We start from the raw sequence: 21,501 nt of genomic DNA on the forward strand, positions 1-21,501 counted from the left end.
ATGGGTAATCAGATGCCTAGGGTGGGACTAGGATTCTATTTGATTTCAAGGGTGATCAGATATTGAGGGTGGAATATTGACTAAACAAATTCAGCAGGATTCTTGTGAAAATTGGACTTATAACAACTCCCCCCAAAATGGAGCCTACTTAAAAAATATCTTAGAGGGCCCTGACTAAAGCTTGGTCAAGGAGAGCATCTTTGTCAGTCTTTCCTCTTGTTCAAAAACAACGACGAAAACAAACAAACAAACAAATGAATAAACAAAAGAGGCAATTTTCTTTCCTTTGAACATGTGAAGTCAATTTCTTGTGTGGTTGCCTTTTGTTCTTTTTTAATCAGCTGACCCATCTGTTAGGACTTGGTGACAGTTGCTAATTTCTGTACAGTGCAACCTATGAGATTTTTAATGAGAGGGAGATCTATTAAGATAAACAGAATGACAAAGGTTAAAATTTGGTCAGTCTATAAGCCAAGTTTTGAAGACCTTCAGGGATACATCAGCAAAAGTCTCAGGGCCCATCGTCTTTTCTCAGTGGTGTCAGTGTCATGGCAGTGATGACATGAATTTTTTTCTTCTATCGTGAAAACCTTCTTAGTTATGGCAATGATGTCAGATAGATGGCTGAGCATGGAAAAGATGGTAAAAGCAGTGAAGTCTTTGATTAATTTATGTTACTTTTCAATGTTCTGTATAATTTTACCAATGAAATGTGATTACATCTCTGTCACTAGAGATGGTAGAGAAGGTACCCCAAGTAGGGAAGATTTGTCTAGGGAATCTTTGGCAAGTGATGTTGCTGAAGCATTTAGTGAGGGGAAGGTCTCTAATCATCTAGAAAATACACAGATTAGCTTGAGTACATATTGGGAGCATTGTGCTTTTAGCATTTGTCAGTCAAGGAAGGATCCTGCATGTGCTGTTTCCTTGCCTTGCCTCACCTTTACTTTTTCCAGGGTAGATGAGGAAATTAATAATTCCTTGGTCCAAATAAAATCAAAGTGTCCAAACTATATTTGTTTAATATATTTTGTGCTTTGTTCTCTCCTGCATGAGTCATGTTTTCCAAATCACACACGATGGCCTGAGAGATAGACTTGGGAATATCAAGCAGCTGTCTTGAAGTTTATAAAGTTCTTGTGGAGATTACACATCTGACTTTTTACCTTCCAGTCTTTCAAAGTCTGAACTTGTTATTTGGTTCATGTGAATTATCTTTTTATTATTTACTTGGAAGTCATGTTAAAGAAATTATGTCCTTCAAAGAAGAATGAATAGTCCCATCAGCATTCCAGGGCCATGGAGTGAGACACTGGGGCATAGCTGCATAGCTTGGAAATTGCTTGGATTTCTTGGGTGGTTGGGGAAGCGACTGTTAATTTATTGTATTTTTGAGCTACTTTATTTCCCTGTGCCCCATCTGAGCTTTTTCTGTAGGATGTCCCTCAGTTTGGATTATAGCAGTGTTCTGGGGATACAACAGTGCCTCTAGAAGTTCTGCTATTTGTGGAAAATATTTTGACTGGAGTACCAATTGCCATCATTAATTCTCTCTGTTTCCATAACATCCTCAAATTATGGATTGCACCCAAAACATAACACTTATTAGTATATATGCTAACCTCCATTCTCTTCATTCTTTTGCCAACTCCAGTAAGAGAGATTAACTCAGTCACCTGGCAAGACTTGATGTTCTAGAGGTTTATGTTGATCAGTGATGGCATATTGAGGATGGAAGGTCCTATCCTCCCACTGGAGACAGGAACCATCAACATAAAGAGTGAAGTCAACTTGGAGGAGAGTGTTTTTGATAAATCAAGCCTAGGACAAGATAATTATCTACTGTTAACAATACAATCATGGGATGTCTCATCAGTGGGCAAAGGAAGCAAGGTGGCAAGGTTAAGGTTTTGACAGAGAAGTATTACAATATGAGGGGGTAAGAATAGCAAATTCACAAGGGATAAGTTGGGACTTAGGAAAATGTTGTGTGTTTTTATTAAGGAAGAGGGTCTGCATAGATGAAAAAGCACATATGTCAAGCAGATGATCTAATACTAAATCTGAGATAGCTTAGAAATATTTGGTGGTCACAGCCATACAGCTTGAAGGCAAGGGGTATACGCCTTAGCTACTGGGTCTAAGGCTAAAGTGTATTATCCCAAACGTCTCTGGTGCCCATTATGCCTCTGGCATAACACTCCAGGGCCATGACCCTCTTGTAATGCACAAATAAGGACAAAAGCAAGGAGTGATTGTAAAGTCCAAGTGTAGAAAGTAGAAATCCCTTAAGGTCATGAAAAGCGTCTTTGGATAGGTGTTCCCAGAGTACCAGATCTGCGGATGATTCTCTAGTTATGGCATAGAAGGTGAAAGTGAGGCACACATAGAGAAATTAAGAATCCACATTTTTACAATATCCCACAAGACCCCAAAATTCTCTCAGTTGTTTGGTTTCAGGGAGAGAAAAATGTTGAATAGTAGAGCCTAGTCTAGTGATAGTTTTATCTGTGGCTGAAATATTATGACTCATCTATTAAATATATTATGAGCATATTTGAATTTTGTCTCTAGCCCTCTTATGCCCCTTTCTTGCTAATGTCTTAGGGATGTATTCAGTACTTAAAAGGCAATTGTCATAACTGTCAGAACATAGAAAGAGATCATCTACATATTGGATTAAGGTAGTCTCCAGGGAATTTTGTTTTCCAAATTGACATTTAGGGGATCCAAAAAATATGTTGGTGCCTCAGCAGATCCTTAGGGTATAGCAGTCCAGGTACACTGTTGGTTTTCCCAGGTGCAGGCAAACAAGTGTTGGAATTTCTTATAAAAAGGGATACTAAATATGGCAGAACACAAATCAATGGCCATGAAAAATTGGGTATTGAAAGTGATAGCAGACAGGATAGTATTAAGAACCAAGGGAAAAAAATTCAGATTTGATCATTTTATTGATATATCTCAGATCTTAATGGCCAAAAATTGTGATTATTATGTGACTAGAAACATAATGGCCAAAAATTTTAAGTACTACATGACTAGAAATAAAGACAAGAAGTTTTTAATGCTGGATTTAAATGATCTTGGGAAATCCTGCGGAAGGGCATGGGAGAATTTATTTCTACCTTAAGCATTTCTGCAGCTCAAATGCATCCAACATTGGTAGAGTATTTTGCCCATAAAGGAGAAGAAGTTCTGTCTAATAGTTGATTTAAATCATTAGTTAAATAGGTGTTAGACTGAAGGGGGCAAAGGAACTTAGCGAGGATGGACGAAGCTGCTAGAGGATATAGACATGAGAGGACGTAGCTGGGGACCTAAGAAGGAGTTCTTCCAGGACACAACAAAAATTTATACCCCAATTCATGATAAGATTGCATCCTAACAAATGTACTGGGGTAGTAGAGCTAAGAAGGAATTCATGCGGAACTTTAAAAGATCCCATAGAAATATTAACAGTTTGAGATAGAGGTAAATCATGAGGTAAATTATAAAAACTCACTACTAGTTAAATGTGATGATTCCAAGAAAGTAGGGAAATAAAACAAAGCAGTGTTAAGGGTAAATTGTGCTGCCCTGGTAATGAGAAACATGTTGGAGTGCCCTTCAATGAATAGATTTTTTTCCCCTTGTGAGTTTAGTGATAGTTGAGGGCATTGGTTATTTACCTTCCCAGAGCAGAGTTAATAATTTCATGATGAGGAGGCGGCTCGGGCTGTCACGCTCCTCTTATTGTCCTGGCAAATGTTTTCATTAAAATTTTGGCAAGTGTCCTAATTAATGAAAACCTGATATTTTGGGGTTGACATAGATTAAATTTCTTATGTTTTTTTTCTAGCTGTTTCTTTTATTTTTTTTTAACACTTTAAGTTCTAGGGTACATGTGCACAATGTGCAGGTTTGTTACATATGTATACATGTGCCATGTTGGTGTGTTGCACCCATTGTAATGTTACAAGTTTGGATAGTGTGCTTTTAAATTTTTAGAAAATACTGTCTTCATACAATTGGGCTAATGTTTGTTACTTAGACATGTTTGCATTTTGCTAGTTAAGATTATTTAAGAGCTTTGGCCTGAGACTATTTGCATAACTTGTGACCACAGCAGAATCTTGTTAAGGCAGTTTCAGCTCTGAATATTCTTTTCATGTTGTGTCCAATTAATAGTGAATGTTAGCCACCTTTTCATCCCTTTGTTATTTGCCATTTCAAATGCATGACCAAACATCTTTGATGAGATAAATTTGAGGAATGGTTTCTAGCAGTTTTCCTTTTCCCTTAGTTTCTGATGGGAATCATGGGTGGTTTGAAACTCTTGAAAGTTTTCAGGAATGGTGGTCCATTTGGGTTTTGCAAACCAACCAATACCTCAAATGGGGCATTCAAATCCCAATAGGTTTTCCAGGCCCAATCAATAAGAGGATAAATTGATATAAGTTTCCTTAGCTTTCTTATAGAGTCCAATGGGAAAGCAAGTTTTTCCGTGTGAAACACTTTTGTTTATATGGCTTTATTTTTATTTGAAGTGACAAGATGGAAATAATTTAATAGATTTAAATAATAAAAGTGCTCTGTTGTTACACAGAAAGATGTCACTGTCAAAAAGACCAAAGCTAGAAAACTTGGCAGGGGCATAAGAAATAATCAAGTACTTCAAGTAATTCCACTGTGACTTTATATTTATAGATGGAGGACAACACTTCTTACTGTATGAAATATTGGATTCTTGGAGATTCAAGAGACACACGCCAGGGGACAGTGAAGTGAAAGCAATTTTTATCATAATTGAATCAGTTATTTTTTATTGCTGCCATAAGAAAATACTACAAATTTAGCAGCTTAAGACAGCATGAATATATTATCTAACAGTTCTGTAGATCAGAAGTCTGACACAGGTCTCATCATACTAAAATCAAAAAGATCAGCAGGTCTGTGAGCCTTTCTAGAAGCACTGGGAGAAAGCATGTGACCTTCTTCATTCAGGTTATGCACAAATCTAAGGAAACTTAAACTATCCTGGATTGTGTTGCTTGCGTACTACTCAATTACTAAATATGTCAGCATTCATTAAATTAATAAACATCTAAATGTCCTGTCAACCACGAGGATAAAACATAGGCTCAGAAACATAATTTTCAGTTCCAGGAAAGCCTACTTGATTTTAGATGTCTTGATCTTCAGAAAAAAATAAATCCTATCAACAAACTATAAACCACTAGGCTTATTGTATTTAATTTTTTTCTAATACCATATGGATGGATATACTGTTGAAAAGTTGTAACAATAATTCTGAAAAATGATTCTATTTATGACTGCAGAGAAATAAACAAAAAATTATATTTTTCTTGGGAAAATAATTTACTCCAATTAATATAGATTTTATATTTGAGTATATAAGCATTTCTTTAAAGTAAAAGACAACAGACCCGCAACAAGTAAGCTGTTATCAATTCGTTAATGGCTTTCCAAAACATGATATTAAGAATATACAAAAATAAATCTATATTTAGATAAAATATTTAGCATTGAATCACACAAAATATATCCCTTAAAATTAAAACTGACAGACTTGCTCATATATTCTTTTGTAAGAAAAATGTAAATATCACATACAAATAGACTAAATATTTAAAAGGCAGTAGGTCTACCCATGAAGCTAATGACATAGCTACAAACTGTTTTAAAACTTTATATTCATCCTACTGAACAATCTTCTTCTAGGTCTTTGCTGAGTTCTTTCTCATCCTTTAGGATTCAGTTAAAGTGTCACAGTCTCAAGGAGCCATTTCTTAATTACCTCTGGCACCTGTAAAATCCTTATCTGCATATGATCCCTTATTGCATTATATACTTATTTGTTTAGACTCAGCATCTCCTCTTTGATAAAAGAGGTTTTCTCTTCTTTCTTCAGCACTGTTTTCCAGTGCCTAGAACTGTCCCTGGCAGGTGGAAAGTACTCTACAAATACTTGTTGAAAAAATGAATGGATAGACAATGTTAAGCTCACTTAGAAAACATGAGGCCGGGTTTCAGGTATGCCTAATATAGCAGAGGGGTTTTCAGTGGGGTTAGGGTAGTGTGAAATAGCAGCCTACGAAGAAGACTACTACAGACAATCAGAAGTATTATACAGTCCAATAAAAGCAAAATGACATTAAAAACAACAATAGCAACAACAGACACCTCTAAAACATTTTCAGACAGAGTAAAAACCATATATTATAAAGCTATATATTTACTTGAGAGCTATTAAAAGTCAGTGTAGTAAGAGTTCCACAAAGGTGCACTTTTTGTGCCAACCACAGAAATTTGAACAGAGTCCATGTTGGCTGCTGGGGTATACAATCGCTGGAGTGCACCTTGGCCAAACATATTGGAGAAAACTGGAGGCACAAACATGACCTCTTGAACTCAAAATTAACAAATGAGCTGACAGGAGAAGAAATGAGAAGAATTTTAATTTGTTAATTCCTGCTACATTATCAGCATCTTACTAGGAAATGAGTGCTTGCCCCATCTTGTAAAACAACATGAAATCACCATTTTACAGATAAGGACACTGTAGGTCATCATTAAGTAACTTCCCAAAGTACACAGTTAGCAAAATAAAAATTAGAGTATGAAGCCAGATCTTGTTAGCTACACAGTCCATTCTGTTTCTACCATAGTGTGTTAACAAGAAACCTTCCTGAAACTTGAGAAACATAAAGTGACATTTATTCACTCAGTATTGCAGAGAAGAAATTTCATGTTATTCCAGGTACAGGTGATTGCATAATCATCTTACCTAGCATCAAGGAATCTTCTGCCAAATAATAAAAGAATTAATTAATAAAATAGAAGTTTTAACATAGTGCAAGTCTACATTAATTTATGGCTTAAAACATGTTTAACCCATTGAGAAGGTATTCTTGAGCAACTCATCAAGAAAGTATTATCTGGTTTGCAAATGATTGTGTTGACATTGGTGATAAAAAGAGGGTCAACAGCAGTCAGTTTTACACTCCAGAGGCAGTATCAGAAGAAGGGGTGAGGCTGGGTACACTGGCTCATGCCTGTAATTCCAAACTTTGAGAAGCCAAGGTGGGAGGATCGCTTGAGTCCAGGTGTTTGAAATTAGCCTGAACAACACGGTGAAAACCTGCCTCTACAAAAAATTAAAAAAAATAGCTGGGCATCGTGGCACACACCTGTAGTCTCAGCACATGTTTTTCCTCTCAACAAATGTTTCATCTGCATGGATTTACCTCCTCAGGCTCAGTTCTCTTATGGTCATGAGTGCTGTTTGAGGACATGGATGAGGGTATGACTTGGTCTTTATTAGTGAAAGCACATGCTGTCAATGTGGATCTGCAGTTAGTCTCCACAATATTCTAGTGGTGTGAAGAACACAATCTTGCCATAATCAATGAGCTTCTTCAGTGACATTTCAGTAAAATGTCGTAGCTAGAAGGGAGAAGCTAAGCCAATGGCTCTCAATCTATTTGTAATATAACATTTTCAAACATAATTCTATTTTCATCCCCAATACACACAACAAATCAAAATGGAATTTTTTTTATTGGTGTTGGTGATGTCAGGGGATGTGAGGTCAGCATTTGTGTCCTTCATCTGACACCTCAATGGCTCCTAAAGACCTGTAAATATAACAGGATGAATGCTAGTTTAATTAAATCTTCCAGTTCACACAAGGAAATTCTGAGATCCAGAGAGATTAAGTTCCTTGTCCAGGTTAACACAGATGATTGGTGTTGAGCTGGGGTCCTGGCCACATGATCTTTCTCTGACAATGGTTTCCTGTCCTCAAATCCAGATCTCCCTGTCAGAACTTTCTCCTGTAGACCTGGTTTCCATTTCCATTTCCACCAATTACAGAAGTAACTCTGAAGTCCTGAGTAAATGCGGGAACTTTAAGGAATGCAGAGGCTTTAACTGTAGTTTTAACAGTGTATTAATTAGGGTTCTCCAGAGACAGAACTAATAGGATGTATGCATATATGAAAGGGAGTTTAGCGAGGAGAATTGTCTCACATGACCACAAAGCAAAGTCCCATGTTGGTCTGTCTGCAAGCTGAGGAAAAAAGAAATCAGTAGTGGCTCAGTCAGAGTCCCAAAGCCTCAAAAGTAGAAAAGCTGACAGTGCAGCCTTCAGTCTGTGGCCAAAGGCCAGAGAGCCCCCAGCGAATCACTGGTGTAAGTCCAAGAGTCCAAAGGCTGAAGAAACTGGAGTCTGATGTCCAAGGGCAGGAGGAATGAATGGAAGCATCCAGTACAGGGGAAGATGAAAGCCAGAAGACTCAAAAAGTCACCTTATGTCACTTCTTCCACCTGCTTTGTTCTAGCCACTCTGGCAGCCAGTCAGATGGTGCCCATCCACATTGAGGGTAGGTCTTCCTCTTTGAGTTCACTGACTCAAACTTAACCTGCTCTGGCAACACCCTCACAAACACACCCAGAAACTTACTATACTAGCTGTGTAGGCATACTTTAATCCAATCAAATTGACACCTAATATTGACCATCACAAACAGCCATAATTTGCCATTCTTATCACCAACACACTGAATTCAGAAGTGATTTTCTTCAAACCTTTAATGCAGGCTCAGATCCATAAATTGCTTTCTGTTGTTATTTAAATATTTCAGGGGTGTGTGTGTTCTCCAAAACCAGTGAGTCTGTGAGAATGCCCCTGGAGGACAGGAACACATATTAGAGTCATATGAAGAAAAACAAAGGGAAACAATTATATCTGGGTCATTGCTTATCTAATTACTTTTGAGGGCAAGATAATTACAGAGTAAGGAGCTTTCAGTGTCTGTCAGCAAACCTGTAGGCCTATGCCATAAAAAAGATGGCTGCTTAGGTTTTGCTATGTTTTAATTCCAAAGGAATTTTCTTGAAGTAGAGCTGCTTTCTGTTATTTTTGTATGTTATTGACATATCTGTGATCTTTATTTTTCCTCTATTGTTTGCTTGTGAAAGCTGTAGTTATAGATAGTTGTAATCTGTTTTAAGTAGATATTAATATGTATTCTAATATTTATCTTGTTTACTACAATAAACACATTTTGCTAACTTCCAGATTAATATAGGAATATGTATACTTGACTTACTAGAAGATCACTTCATATCAGAATCAACAAGCATAAACCTCTATGTTTTTGGGGAAAATATAAGGCTTCTGATGTTCACATTTTGTGTAAGCAATTTTGAGGATTTGTCATCCTTTTTGTTCCTTAACACTTAGTACAATATTATGTGTAGTACGGTATTTCGATACAATTGCAATCAGTACTTTATAATGCATGTAAATATCAGCTATTACAAGCCAATACAACTGATTTCTACTTTGTTTACTTGTGTGCATGATCTTGAACTACTATTGCCAAACAAAATATTTGTTACCTGTTGGAAAAAGTTACTAGTGACTGAGTCTTTGACTTAAGCGGTTGGTAGAACAGAGACAAATTAACTGTGCAGAACACACAAAGATAAGGTTTAAGTTTACTTTTACAGAGACAAAGGGATCTTTTGGAATTGGATATAATTTAACCAATTACTTTTGACATACAATTTCCATTTTGTTCTTCCTTCATTATTAAGAGTGGTGCTATGTGTTTGGGTGAGGGAGAAAGGACAAGATGGAGGAAGGTGAACAAGAAGGCACAATCCATGTTGCTTCCGGGTTCTTCCTCACCAACTTTCCTGCATGGGGAAAATGCAGCTCGCGCCCGGGAAGATGCAGATCAACCGAGCATGCGCCAGGTGACGTCGATCCGAAGAGATCGAAACTTACCCCGCCACGCCTATGGAGATGCCCCTATCACGCCCTTATCCTGCCCACTGCCCTCCCCCTTCCAGTACCAATGCATAAAAGTCCACTGCCGGCAGAAGCCGGGCGTGACTTCTTCGGCCCCTCCTACTTGTGGACCAGAGAACCTCACCCAAGAGCGCCGGCGCGACTTCCCCGGCCCCATACCTGAGGACGGGAGAACCTCGCCCGAGAGTGTGTGTACATTTGCAATAAAAGACTGCTGCTTTCTTATGTACTTTGGCCTCATGTTTAATTATTTAGTTCTCCTAAATTAAGTATTAAATTAAGACAATTATTAAATTAAATTAAATTAAGACACTATGAATAACAGAGTATCTGAGTTTAAGAAATTAAAGGACTGGGGAAATTCCCTGAAACTTTTGCTTTGGGTATAAAATTTAAGTAGCTGTCATTGGCTAAGCCTTGAAAGAATACTAAAAATCTATGAAGGAGAGAGTGTACAAGACTGACATAAGTTTGAAGTACAATGCTGGAAGACTGATTTAATATGAACATGAAGAAGCTTTAAACTGTGGTGAATTTCATTTTGGCATTAAGGATTGGAATAGTATATGGGAATGTTTTCTCATCCCTTATACCTCTGACGATTCAGAAAAAAAAAAAAAGAGCATGCATGTTTATGCATCACAGAATTGAGACAACTAGGTGAAACTATTGTGTGTGTGTGTGTGTATACATATACATCATATAAACTAACAACTGATACAGATAAAAGACAAATAAGTAATAAAATACTTTGAGATAATTGTACTGCAAATCAACAAACATTTTAAGCTACTTTGTGGGAAACATCTTTATTACATTTTAAATTAGAGCAAATGCTGTTGACAGTAATATAAGAAAGAAACTATCAGTGGCAGATCTAAATTACCTCTGAGGATTTGGGTTTTTATAATTCTAATTTATATGATTCTGCTGGACTACAGAAATTATTTTTATAACATATACATTCTCCACAGTTGAAAATGCTGATTAGAAAAGTTTTATCATCTTAAATATGGCTAAAAAATTCTGATCTTAAGGGATACTAGGGACAATTTATCACCTTGAAAATGGATAATTTTTTTTTAATCTTAAGAGATCTCACTTTATAATATAAAGGCAATAGCTAGATTTATGGAGTTAAAATATTGTTTTGTTTAGCTCAGAAGTGATAAGGTATACACATTGGACTAGTAGCTGTAGCTAATTGTATAATAGGCTTTCAACCCTAATATTTATTTCAAATTTAACTTTGTTTGGTTGGTATTCTTCTGGTTTTGTGTTTGTATATGAGAACTAACTCTTTAAACATCCTAAAGTAGCCTTCTTTCTTTTAAATTAAAACATTTAAAAAGAGGTTTACATAAATATACTGTTGGCAAAAAGAGTCAAACCCTGTAAAATATTTGAAGAGATTTATTCTGCATCAAATATAAGTGACTGTGGCCCGTGACACAGCCCTCATGAGATCCTGAGAACATGTGTCCAAGGTGATTGAGGTACAGCTTGGTCTTATATGTTTTAGGGAGACATGAGACTTCAATCAAATATGTTTAAGAAATACATTGGTAAGGTACACAAAGGTGGGACAACTTGAAAAGGATGAGGAGGGGTGTTTGGGGGTGGGGTGGGGTGGCTTCCAGGTTATAGGTAGATTTTAAAATTTTTTGGTTGACAATTGGTTGAGTTTATCTAAAGACCTGGGATCAATAGAAAGGAAATGTTTGGGTTGCCATAAGAGGTTGTGGAAACCAAAGTTTTATCATGCAGATGAAGCCTTGAAGTATCAGGCTTCAGAGAGAATAGATTGTAAATGTTTCTCATCAGACTTAAGATTTGTGTTGATGTTAATGCCTGAGAGGTAGAATGAAGCATGTCGGACACCCACTTCCCATCATAACCTGAACCAGTCTTTCCAGTTAAATTTTAACAGCACCCTGACTGAGGAGAAAGTCCATTCAGATGGTTGGGGAGCCTTAGAATTTTATTTTTAGTTTATAATACAAAACAAAAATTAGGGCTTACTGGCAAAACTGATATATATACATATTTTTCTTTTCTTTTGAGATGGGGTCTCTCTCTGTTTCCCAGGATGACCTCAAATATCATGCTTAAGTGATCCTTAAACCCCAGTCTCCCAAGTAGCTGGGATTAGAGTCACATTAAACTCATGTTTTAAGCCTGAATTGTGTCCCCATAAAATTCATATGTTGAAGTGTTACCTGACCCTACCTTAGAATGTGACTATATTTGGGAATAGGTTCTTTAGAGGTAATTGAGGTAAACTAAGTTGAGATGAGTGGGCCCTAGTTCAATTATGACTGTGGTCCTTATAAGAAAAGAGAGTTGGTAGGCCCAGGCAGGTGGATCCCCTGAGGTCAGGAGTTTGAGACCAGCCTGACCAAAATTGTGAAACTCCATCTCTACTAAAAATACAAAAAATTGGCCAGGCGTGGTGGCAGGCACCTGTAATCCCAGTTGCTTGGGAGGCTGAGGTGGGCAAATCCCTTGAACCTGGGAGGCAGATGTTGTAGTGAGCTGAGGTCATGCCACTGCACTTCAGCCTGGGCAACAAGAGCAAAACTCCGTCTAAAAAAAAAGAAAGAAAGAAAAGAAGAGTAGGGCACCGACACACAAACCAAAGGAAGACCATGTTAGGAGGTCACACAATAAGAAGGTAGCAAACCAAGGAGAGAGACCTCAGAAGAAACCACATTTGCCAACAACTTGATCTTGAAATTCAAGCTTCCAGAGCTGTGAGAATATAAATTTATATTTTTTAAGCTACCCAGTCTGTTGTATTGGTAGGAAGAGGAGGCGGGAAAATTCTGGGCAGAAGAACACAGGTCCTTGGTGAGGACCAAAGTGAGAACTTACATCCCTCTTTTCCTGCTTGGTGATTGCCTTTTCTAAAACCACCCATGCCCACCCCACCCCCCTGCTCCTGTGCCCATTAGAAACCTCAGGGCAGCAGAGAGAAGAGAGGCAGCTGAACATCAGAGGCTAGGGTTAGATGTGAGAGAGAAGTGGCTTGACTTCCGAGGGACAGCTTGACAGCATAGCTTTGGAGAGGAGTGCAGTCATGGCTGCAAGATTACCTTCCTGCTCCATCTCATTTCAGCTCCCCTTCTCACTGATGGCCACTATCACTGGCAATAAAATCCTCCACATTTACTATCTTCTATTCATTCATGCAACATCATTCCTCCTGGTCACCAGACAAGTACTTGGGTGCCACAAGTGTGGGTTCAAATGCTGTCACATTGACTCTTTACTGAGCTATTAACACTTAAGCCAACTGCAGATGGCAAAGTTAAAACGGCACTGTAACACTTCCTCTGGGGCTTCAGGGGTCATGGCCATCCTGCCCTAGAGACTGCTACAGGGCTGGTACAGAATTTACTCTTGCCAGCACCCAAAGTGCTTGCCTTGGCTCCTGCATGCACTCACCTGTGCTCCCCCTCCCACAAGGGATGGAGCAGCAAGTGAGTGGAGTTCGCCCATGTCGGTGCTCGTGCACTCCAGTTCCTGCCTGCGAAGGGGGTCAGGGAAATAGTCTGCTTCAGTATTTTGTTATGGTAGCCTTTGCAAAGTAATTCAAGACAAAAGGTAAGCATATTAGGCGCTTTTACAATTGTTGTTGCCTGTTTTTTAACACCATTCTTAACCTTCATTCCCACACACAAACACACACACAAAGCTAAAAATAACTTTAGCATAAGCTTTAGATAAGATGCAGAAAACTGGATGGTATCCTTCCTACAAACTTACTACATAAATGCAAAATCACAGTTTTTCTTGAATTTTTCACAGTTGAAGTCTCATAGCAATCAACTAAGTCGGAATACTCACAAATCTAGGCACCCACATGAAGGAATGTGATGCAAGCAATTGAAACTGCCTTTGCAAAAATTCTATCAGTAAGAAAACGACGGCATTTGGTGAGATCTGATCTAGCCAACACCTCTCTTACTTTTACCCTTCAAGCTGTCTTAATTATTTCTAGGCATAGTTAACTTCAGTAGATATTTAGTTTATTCTTTGAATGTTAATAGCCCTTCACCCAAACTCAACTGCCTTTGTAAAGTTACTGAGAGACCACCAGGCTAGGGTGAAGAGAGAAAGCTGAATTCTTCAAAGTATAGACATAAATGATTGCCAGTCATTTATTCTGAAGGTCACAAGACATACAACTTTCCCAATTACTTCTGCAGATAACATCACTGTTGTAGAACCTAAGGTTGGCCTTTTGAGATATCTTTTTGAAATGGGAAAATTCCCTTGTCCTCCTAGCAGGGTGTGCAATGGGAGTGTGGCTTGCTTCTTCAGTGCCCTGCTGCTCAAACCTCTAGGGGAGCATACGGATGGACAGGCTGTGGGGCTCTGACCCCACTGTAGTGTCTAAGGGGTGGATGTTTATAGCTGAAGCCCTGGTGGGCATATGTTACAGGCTGCTCTTTTAGTTTAGCTGTCCATAGGTGGCTTGTGTTAGTTAGAGCTCAATTAGACCCCTGATTTATCACAAGGACAGAGGGTTTTCTGTATCCTGGGGTTCTCGCCTTGGTGTACCAGAAGAATCGGATCACACGTCGGCTTGGAGAATGAGTGCAAGGTTTTATTGAGTGGAAGTATCTCTCAGTAGATGGGGGAGCCAGAAGGGAGACTGGTTTTCCCCTGGAGCTGGGCCACTCAGTGGTCCAGGCTCTGCTCCAATTGCCCCATCCAAACTCTGCGTTGTGCTGCTGGTCAGGGGCCTGCCGGCTGCTGGTGCCTGTTGGTGCATTCCTCTCCGTGTCCAGCAACCCATGTGTTCCTCCACTGATGTGCTACTCTCGATGTCCAGCCACCTGTGTGCCTACCTGTTAGGGTCTGGAGGTTTTCTTGTGTACAGGATGGGGGCATGGCATGCCAGGATAGAAATGCAACATTTGGGCAGGAAAACAAAATGCCTGTCCTCACTTAGGTCTGTGGGCACAGGCCCAGGGGTGGAGCCCTAGCCAGGGACCATGCCCTTAACCCCTTCTGAATCATTTTCAGGATTTTTGCACTTCTGACACCCATGGCTCCACGTGGACCCACCGGCTCATGGCTCCTGTACCCACCCCAAAGTGACTCAGCACAAGAGAACAGCTTCCACTCCCTATGATTTCCTCTCCAACCCAATCGGTCAACAGCAAGCACCCATTGCTGCCACACTACTACTTCCTCCAAACTACCTTTGAAAAACCCCTAACTTATGAGCCCTTAATGATACTTGATTTGAGTAATAACTCCTTCTCTGCATGGGTGGTCTTGCATCAATTAAACTCTCTTTACTGCAGTTTCCTGAATTGACTTTTTTTTTGTGCAGCAGGCAGTAAGAAAATCTGGTTACACAATTGTTTTTCTAAGAGAGAGACCAGACCTCCTGTAAACCAGAAAGGAGAATTTTGCTACAAATTTTAACAAATGGCCAAAGACCCGGTTTGAGGGTATTACAGAACCGGTTTTAGCACCAGCTATCAAGAATTCAAAACTGCTTTCAGCCTTTTTTCCTCTTTTTCTCATTAAGCACATGCAAGCAGGATTGGCAACAGAGGAGTAGGGAGACAGGGGAAACCCTGTCTTGTGCTGGAGGCCTGGAGTGGAGGGAAGGAAGGAAATAATGAAGAAAAGACAAAACAGAGGCAAAGTGGGGCAATCATCCCTCAAAGATAGAAGGAAAAAAAAAAAAAAAACAGCTGGACTCTAGATTACCCTGGGTGAGCTTCTAGCCTATGGTGTAGGGAGAGGGAGAGTAAACTTAGGCAGAATCCAGCCAACTGTTTGATTTGAGGAGATGGAGTTAAGAATATGGGAAGATAAAAGTGGCTAGAGTTTGTAGGACACAATATCATAGAGCAAAGAGTTGCATAGAGAAAGAACTACAGAGATCTATAGACTCCACTTAGAATATTTAGCAAAATGCTTATGAGCACAGGCATGTGATAAGAAAATTACTTGAGAATAGGAAGAGAAACACCCGAAATGATACAAGAGGATAATGCCTGGCACTCACTCAGAGCCAGGAGTAGTACCTCTTCCCACCAAACAGATTGAAAAACTCAGGACACCTGGGTCATTAGATAAGCTACAGTAATCAGAAAGGTTTTGCCTCAGAAATGTAGAATACCTAACTACAGACTAAATACTGCTTTAATAATGCCTAACAATTGTGAACAACAAAAACTGAAATGATCACACTGTTTCCACATAGCCTATGTGTCTCAAAACAAATGTCAAAAACAATTTATAAGAGTATAAAAATATTCATCACTCACCAAGGTAAAATTCACAATGTAGAGATCAAGTTAAAAATTATCAGGCACGCAAAGAAGCAGAGAAATATGACCTGTAATGAAAGAAATATTAATCCATCAAAATCCGATTAAAGCATATATTGGAATTACCAATAATGTTAAATTGTTATTATAACTGCATTCAATATGTTTAAAATTTTAAGAAGAACATATAACAGAAGAAAATGATTAATCAATTCCAAAATTTTCTAGCCATTATTTTGTGAAATATTTGCTCTTTAATCATATCTCTCTATTCTTTTCTTGGGACTTCACTAACACTTATATGTGGCCACCTGAGGTCACATAGCTTAAGTATATTATTTTTTGTGTGTTTTATTTTGGACAGTTCCTATGGCTATGTTATTGAGTTAACTAACTTTTTTCCTTTGTAATGTCCACGGTGCCATTAATCTTATCCAATGTGCATATTTAGTTTTTATCTCTAAGTTTAGATGTCATTTTTTAATTGAGCTTGTCTTCATCTACTTAAATTTTTAACATATTAAATAAAATTATTATGATTATTTTAATGTATTTGATAATTTAAAGCTATCAGAAATTTCCCACATATCTGTAAATAAAACAACACCTTTTATATAGTGTATTGGGCCAAAATAGAAGCCTCCAAATTTTGGAACATACAGTGAATTGAATAAAAATGAATACTACATATATTGAAGTTTGAGGCAAGGAGCTGAAGCAGTGCTTTGTGGAGTTTTAAGGCACAAGTATTTTAAGCTTTCATACTAAGAACTACAAACAAACCAATAAAAATTAATTATAACTAATTGCTCTCCTTCCCCCAACAAAAAGCAAAGGAAGTTAAACATAAAAACAAAATCAATGGGATTGAGAACAGAAAAACAATAGAGAAAATAGTGAAAATGTATAATTATTTATAAAAATCTATTAATAGAGAATTCTCTAGTTAGATTGACCAGGACAAAGAAGTGAGTGATAGTGTACACACAAATTCCAAATGTCAGGAAAGAAATGAGAAACATTGCTACATACCATGAAAGTATTTAAATACTAATAAGGGAAAACTATAAAGAATATTTTTTTAAATGGTATACTTTTTTTAAACGATATACACAATAAGAAACATAACATGAATAGTCATGAATCAAGTCCTGGATAAGAAATAGTCTTAGATTAAGAAAATTAAATTTGTGAGAAAAATACTCAGGAGAAAAAATGTATTATTGGTTCAGAAGATTTCTGCAAATTTTACCCAACATTTAGGACAAATACTGAGGATGACTTCAGCAATGGTAGAGTAGAAACCTTCAAAAATCTGCTGTTCTGTAAAAACACAATTTTTTTGAGACGGAGTCTCGCTCTGTCGCCCAGGCTGGAGTGCAGTGGCGCGATCTCGGCTCACTGCAAGCTCCGCCTCCCGGGTTCACGCCATTCTCCTGCCTCAGCCTCCCGAGTAGCTGGGACTACAGGCGCCCACAACCGCGCCCAGCTAATTTTTTGTATTTTTAGTAGAGACGGGGTTTCACCGTGGTCTCGATCTCCTGACCTTGTGATCCGCCCGCCTCGGCCTCCCAAAGTGCTGGGATTACAGGCGTGAGCCACCGCGCCCGGCCTTCAAAATTAATTTTTAAGAGTAATATATATCTAAGAAAAATGGCTGAATTTTGGTTAGAATGGTGAGATTCATGCCATTTAAATTTTCCCTATTTCATCCCCCAATCAGCACTCTACAGTAATGTTGAAAATGTAATCACCGGATGGGTTCTTCATGCCCACTGCACAAAGACCATGGCATTGCCATAAAGAAACAGTTTAATTGACATGAGGTTGGCCAAGTCACACAGGAGACAGAGTTAGTACTCAAATCCATCTTATTGTAGGCTAACAGGATAGGGGCTTTTCAAAGGTAGTTTGGGGGAATGGGTGGATGTGACTAGCCAATGGGTACTTGCTGCTGATTGGTTATGTTGGAGATGAAATCATAGTAAGTGGAAGCTGTTCTCTTGTCCTGAGTCACTTTGGGGTGGGGCACAAAAGCCAATCTTAAGTTCTACATTAGTGATGTTATCTGCAGAAGTAATTCAGAAATGTGCATGTATTTTGACCTCCAGAATAATGGCTGGCAATTGTTTATGTCTACATCATAGCAGAACTCAGGCTTCTCTCCTCCTTCTAGTCTAGTGGTCTCCCATTAACTTTATAAAGGGGGTTGAGTTTCGGGGAAGGGCCATTATCATTAAAACCATAAACTAAATGTCTCCCAAAGCTAGCCCAGCCTAAGCCCAGGAATAATTAAAGCAGGTTGAAGGCTAAAGACATAACGAGTAATGCTAGGTCAGATCTCCCTCATAGCCGTAATTTTCCCACCGCTGTACATTTTGCAAAGGTGGGTTCAAAAACTAACAGCTTCACCATCATTGTAGCCATAAAAACTAGAAAAGCAGCAGCAACCAGAGGGGAATAATGTGTTTCAGTCTCCCTCCAAAGTTACCAAACCAGAAAATATTCATTATTTGACCTGCCTTGCAACTTTATGGAAAAAAGCCCAGACATGGGTTTGACCTGCCTCAGAGCTTACTCAATGTGAACAGCCTTTGCCTGAAACCCTTATCAGAAACAATCAGTGCCAATCATTTACGCCAGTCATTTATTATTGCATCTGTTTGCGACAACGGTAACAGTTTGGGCAAACAAGAACCTGACTAAAATATTGAAAGAAAAGCTGAGCTAAACCAGCTAAACCATGTCGAGATTCCTGACACAAAGAAAGTATAAACTAATAATTGCTTTAAGCCACTAAATGTTGAGTAATTTTAAAAAATGCAGCAATAGTTAACTAAGAGGGATCACATGGCTAGAATTCAAGAAAATATCAACTTAAAATAATCCAGTCTAGCTTCATTTCTGATAAACAGTCTTTTGTCACTATGTTCAAAGATGACCTTTCATAATTTTATGAAGTATACAACTTCTAAAAAGAAACACATGAGAAAATCTTTGTGACTTCTAAAGGGAAATTCATAAAAAAAGTTTTGTGACTTATATGGATATGACACAAGAGCACAAGAGCTTCTGTTTTCCAAAAAATATTGTTAAGAGAATAAAAAGAATTCACAAATTGGGCGACAATGTGTGCAAGTCTCATATCTGATAAAATGTTTATAACTAGAATATATAATTTACTCTCAAAACACAGTAATTGGAAACAATTTCAATTTTTAGAATAGGAAATAAGTCATAAAAAGAGAGATGCAAATTAAAAGTACAATGAAGTACCACTATACAACTATTAAAAGGAATAATTTTTAAAATTAACAATTTCTGATGAGGCTGCTGAGCAATGGGACTCTCATATTATCCAGTGAGAGTACAAAATAGAGTATCACTTTGAAAAATAGTTTTTCAGTGTCTTATAAATTTAAACACACACTTGCCACATGAACCTGTAATCTCTCACCTAGGTATTTGCCAAGTGAAATAAAAAAACTTTGTTTTCACAAAAACCCCTATGCAAATGCTTATCATAGCTTTATTTTTTAAAAAAAGCGGAAGCATTTCAGTGGTTTCAAATGGGGAAAGGATAAACACAATGTGCATGTAAATGAAGAAATGCTATCTAATAATACAAGGGGACACTACTGATAAATATTAACAGTGATAAATCTATGGCTTTAGTTCATGTACCTCAGAAACATGGCATAATCATATATTCGACCACTACACAAACTAGTGTTTTTAGTACAATGCACTAGGAATACCTTCACTTCCTTTGATCCTCTAGAGCAGAATTACTCCACATGCCAAGCAAGTATTATTTTTGGTCCCTGACTCCCAATGTTAACTTTTCCAAGGATGCTAATAGAGTGTGATAGTGAAGAACTCTAGTTTTGTAGTTAAACTATTCAACCACGGCAGGAGTCTCTAACTAACTTATTTAAAAAATGTGAATTTAATGATAGCTTCTAGTCTTCCTTTTAGGATCAAATGAAATTACGTATCAAAAGCATTTAGCACAGTTTTTGGTCCAGTTTAAATGGTAACTATTCTTATTATCATTAATAATCACATACTGGATTTATCAATATAAAATTTCCTGATATAAATAGTTCACAAAAAGGCATAAATAAACATTTCAGATAAAGATAGCTATTAATGAAATCTATCCTGTCATCTCTATATGAATATATAAGTGTATGCATATATAAATATATGAATCAATAATATTTAAGATATTATCTCAAGAGTATGCACATTACACATGGAGGTTGAACTGCAGCTTCTCAGAAGAGCTTGTTATTAAGTGCCTCAACTTTCGTGATACCTAACAGATAATGCAGGTGATTCTTGGGTACATCACCCTAGGACAGTAAGAGAGAATGATTATATATATATATATATATTTATATATATATATATGTATATGAAAAACAGTTACAAGCTAAACACAACTCAAACTAAAACAACTTTTATCACATCCTTAATGTGATGACTAGCTAGTGAAGACTACATTATAAATTGTGAGTTAGCTGTACAAATGTGTTTTATATTTATATTTCATTTGTCATTGATTTAAACTTTTTTCTTTTTGAGTATAATGGGTCATTATTGATGTTATTGTCCTTATCTTTTCTTCTTCTTCTTCTTTTTTTTTTTTAATAAAAATGGGGTATCATTATGTTGCCCAGGCTGGTTTCAAACTCCTGGACTTAATCCTTCTCTCTCAGCCTACCAATGTGCTGGGCTTATAGGCATAAGCCACTGCACACGGCCCAATACAATTATATAGCCTTTATAATTGTTTTTTTGTTTCCTTTTAAAAAATATTATTCAATATATTCAAATATTATTCAACTATAATTGATATATAAAGAATTGCACATATTTAACGTATACAATTTGATAAATTAGGACATACGCAAACATCCACGATACCACGACCACAATCAAGGTAATTCATATGTCTGCCACCTCCCAATGTCTTCTTGTGTCTCTTTGTTTTTTATTGTTTTTGTTTTGTGTTTTTTACTTTTGCTTGCTTGTTTGTTTGTCTGTGGTAAGAATACAACGTGAGAGATCAATCATCTTAAAAATGTTTGAAGGGCACAACACAGTATTTTTAACTGTAGCACAATGTTGTACAGTGTATTTCTGAAATTTATTTATCTAGCACAACTGAAACTTATACGCACTGAAAAATAATTCCCCATTTACCCTATCCTCCCACCTCTAGCAACCACTATTGTATTTTCTGCTTCTATTACTTTGACTGTAATAGATGTCTCTTATTATTGGAATTACACAGCATTTGCCATTTGATGACTGGCTTATTCCATTTAGTATAACCTTCTCTGCATTCATCATCTTGTTCCAGATGACACA

The 21,501-nt window shown here is 37.5% G+C and overlaps 1 protein-coding gene across 2 annotated transcripts in view; it reads right to left on the bottom strand.

Annotated features, from left to right (window-relative positions):
• LOC139358300 (cytochrome c oxidase subunit 8C, mitochondrial-like) overlaps positions 1-21,501 on the bottom strand; it is a 215,607-nt gene that overhangs the window by 52,465 nt on the left and 141,641 nt on the right. For both annotated transcript variants that reach the window (XR_011613053.1, XR_011613052.1), the window contains exon 2: positions 16,120-16,190. The gene's annotated coding sequence lies outside the window, so the exon portion shown is untranslated. The remainder of the gene's footprint in view (positions 1-16,119; positions 16,191-21,501) is intronic.

Source organism: Macaca nemestrina, chromosome 14, assembly GCF_043159975.1.
Source record: "Macaca nemestrina isolate mMacNem1 chromosome 14, mMacNem.hap1, whole genome shotgun sequence".
NCBI classification, from domain to species: Eukaryota; Metazoa; Chordata; class Mammalia; order Primates; family Cercopithecidae; genus Macaca; species Macaca nemestrina.